Here is a 4,004-nt window from a genome sequence, read left to right on the forward strand (position 1 = left end):
GTGCGGATGGTCCAGTGCAAGAAATTCATGAGAACTTCCTTCAGTATCTTTCATTAAGCTTGATAAGCAATAGTGCAGTGTACTGGCAGAGGGCACTGGCTGGAAATCAGGAGGTCTGGATTCTAGTCCTCTGTTTCCCCCACCCCCCGCTCCTTTTGTCTGCTCATGATGTGTGTTGAAATACAGGTCCAACTATCTGAACTATTTATCTGCTTTTAGCAATGTTGCCTCAGAAAGTCATCTGCAAGAGGCCCCCCTTTTCATACTTTTAGATTGGGCTTCTTAAAGAGTTATTACACATTCCCAAAAATCCATATCAGTCTAGTAAAAATCATTTCCTGTCTCAGTTAACACCTTATGCATACCAATTGCTATCATTGTAGAGGCTGATTTATTTTATTCCAATTCCAAATGCACTCTCACATGTTAAGAGAGCACAATTGCAAAAGGGGTGGGAAAATGGTACATTTAGAGTGAAATGAATAAGGAACAATAGCTTTTTCGCAATTATCAATAGCTGAATGATGTCATTTAAAACTGATCCTAAGCTTCGTGCATTATTGTAGTATTAGCACACTGATAACCAGTTTTATAATACATTGTGCAGCACAGTTATAAATCAGCAATTACAATTGTTTCAATTGTCCCTATACAACTGCAGTTTGGCTCTCCTCAACATTATTTTTACTCATGCAGTGTATTTCTAGATTCATTTTAAATGCAATTCTTTAATTTGGTTCTAATCATTTTCCTCACAACGTTGGCAAGCTTCATTTTCACATTAGGCTGCAATTCGTTCTCTTTTAACTCACCACAGTCTTTACAGTCAAGTTTACTTGAACATTATGGAGTTGTTGAAAACTTCATAAGTAGTCACCTTTGTTGCCTTTGTCCGGCTTGTCCTCATCTGTTCCTCCATGAATGCAAGTCAATGCCACACCATTCTGTTTTGTTGCGAGCACGTTCTTTCCATTTCTGGCCACAGAATTTTGACATAGGATGAGCCCAGCATGTTTTTGGCCTGCCTAGAGGTCGTTTGTGGTCTCTGGGGATCCAGTCACTGATGTGGGTTGTCCATCTATTGTCTTGCCTGCAGACTACACGACCCACCCATCTTCGTTTTGCATCGTACATTGCCTGCACTGCATCGGTCACTTCTGTATGCATTCTGATCTTCTCATTTGGTATATGATCACAGAGCGATATCTTACACATTTGCCTTTCTATTGCTCTATGGGTGACAGCAAATTTTTCTTCCTCCGCTTTTGTCATTGACCAGCTTTCTGCTCTGTATATCATTCCTGGCAGTACAGTGGAGGTAAACAGGTCTTTCCTTTTCAGTTCATCATCCAATTAGAGACATCTTTATTTTGTTGAAACTTGCCCACCCTGCCTTTTGCCTCCTACTGCATTCCCTTCGAATGAGTCGCCTCTGCTCAGCTGCTGACCCAGATAAATATATTTGTTGACCTCCGCGATTTCTTTCCCATTTACAGTGATGATTCCTTCTGCACAATGCTCATTCTGCATCCACTTTGTCTTCCCTTCCTACCCAATATCATGTGAAAGTGTTTGCAGTTGCTGTAATTTGTTCTCCAGTTCTGCTGTGTCCTTTGCCAGTATTACGCAGTTGTCAGTGAAGAAAAGATGCATTAACTGTTCTCCATCAATTCTGATTCCTTCTTCCCAGTTCAATTTCTTGAACAGTGACTCCAGTACTGCTGTAAACAGCTTCAGTGAGATTGTGTTGCCTTGTCTGACTCCTCTGCATATAGCAATAATGCAGGGGACACGGAATAATGTTATCAAAAGTAATTGCAGTTAATTTCTTTCAGGAGGTCAGTGTACCTTGGGTTGATTCCAGTTTCACTGAGCACATTGAGTACAGCGTTAATCTCTACAGAGTCAAATGCTTTCCTGTAGTCGACAAATGCAATACACAATGGTATTTTGTATTTCTTGCATTTTTTGATGAGCTGCCGAACTGAGTGGATGTGATCAATTGTCAAATACCCTGAGCAGAAACCAGCTTGTTCTCTGCTTTCATGCATTTCAAAATCCTTCTTAATCCAATTGAGTCTGATGCAGGTGAAGACTTTATATTCTTGTGAGAGGAGTTGCTCAGTTCTTCTGGATCGCCTTTCTTCATCAATAGTATTGTTTTTTATTTCTTCCATGCATCTGGAACATGCTTGCTATTGATGTAAATGGTGAACCATTGCACCAACACTTTGAAGAGAGTATCTTGCCCTGCTTTGAGATATTCTGGTCAAACATTGTCCACTCCCAGACTCTTCCCTCTCTTTATGTTATGAAATGCGTATTCAATTTCTTCCCACGTAACGTCTGTAACCTGCCTTCTTCTGTAACCTGCTGCCTTGACTGTGTACGCTGGACATAGCCTTTGGAAGAGTAGAGGTCATTCCAGAATTTTGTACATATTTCATTCATCTTGCTCCTTTCCAATGTCCTTTCACCATTTTCATCTTTCAGTGCTGCCAGGATAATCTGTTTCAGTCTAAAATCTCTTTCTAACTTCCTCAGACTCTCATTCTTTTCAGCTGCCTCTCTCAATGTTTTCTTTCTAAAGTCTTCATAGCCTTCTTTGATCTTCACACAAATTTCTTTGCACAGTGTTCTGTATTCTTCACCCATTTTTCTTCTAATATCATGTGCACCCTCCTCGGCATCGAATTATCATAAGTAGTAGGACATCTTTATTTCCAGCCTAATTATGTTGGAATGGAGCAGACTGGTGCTTTTTAACTCATGAGGTAAAATCAAGTAGCTTGGGGGAAACTTAGAAACTGTTTCTCTGAAATTAATTGTATGCAATTCAGCTAACTGTGGATATAAGAAAATACAGGCTAAATCTTATCCATGACATCTAGTTTTTATACCACAAAACTTGGCTGTAGGTAGAGGGCTAGGGATCCTTTAGGAAAGCTGATATTTATGAGATCATAACTATACTAATAGTGGACATTAAGGTTTTCTGAAATCTCTGATTTTACTTGAAGTAACTGGTATTGTAAGTACTTATGTGTTTCTTTGCTAATAGGCCTATTGTTCTGTATGTGTATAGGTAAAATAATGCTTTGCTAAAAAAAATTAACAGATCCCTAAGGCTAAAGTTTTTCCTTTGTAAGGGCAAGCAGGAAAATCTAAAATAGAGCCAGACAATATAGAAAGAGTGGTGTGTGGTTGAAATATGTCATGGAGAAGGTCAGCTAAGGGTCTTGGTCCTTTGAAGCAGACCATTAAGAAAGCATTTGACTAGTTCCAGCATGTGGAGGAGGAAGGCGATAATGAGCAAGTAGGACTGCAGGATGCAGGGACACATAGCTGAGTGGTTTGAGCATTGGCCTGTTAAACCCATGGTTGTGAGTTCAATTCCAAGGAGGCCATTTGGGGATTCAGTTGGGGATTGGTTCCCCTTTGAGCAGGGGGTTGGACTAGATAGATGACCTTCTGAGGTCCCTTCCAACCCTGATATTCTATGATATTAGAACACAGGAGAGGAGGTGTCTGAGATGAAGCAGAAGAAGGTCACCTTATGAAATGCCTTAAAACTGAGGAGGAGACTTGCATGAAAGAAAAATCTATTTGAAAAGGTATAGCCATAACTGTGGGAAAGAAAATTTGGTGGCAACAGTTTTGAGTGGACAGGAGTGGGGAAAGATAGGAAAATGTTAGGGGAGGTCCCCAAGAAGAACATTCCAGTTGTCATGTTGAAAAATAACTAGCTTGTGTCTTGGCAGTGGGGTTTAGAGCAAAGGATACATTTAAAAATATAATAAAAGGAAGAGGTGGCAGTAAGAGCCTGGATAGGAGGTGAGGTTACTGTAATTGGTAAGACTGTTGCATGGCTGTTCACATTGTTATAAATAAATGTCAGCACATACAAGCGAAATTTCTACTTCATAAAATTTCTCATTTGGGTGCAAAATGTGATTCTGGTTAAATCCTTGATTAAAGAAAACTTTAGCCTCAGTGCAATAGTC

At 39.9% G+C, this 4,004-nt stretch overlaps 1 pseudogene; it reads right to left on the bottom strand.

Moving 5' to 3' along the window:
* Positions 1–903: 903 nt before the first annotated feature.
* LOC115654524 lies at positions 904–2,655 on the bottom strand (annotated as a pseudogene).
* Between the last annotated feature and the right edge of the window lie 1,349 nt (positions 2,656–4,004).

This window comes from Gopherus evgoodei, chromosome 7 (assembly GCF_007399415.2).
Source record: "Gopherus evgoodei ecotype Sinaloan lineage chromosome 7, rGopEvg1_v1.p, whole genome shotgun sequence".
In the NCBI taxonomy this organism is placed as follows: Eukaryota; Metazoa; Chordata; order Testudines; family Testudinidae; genus Gopherus; species Gopherus evgoodei.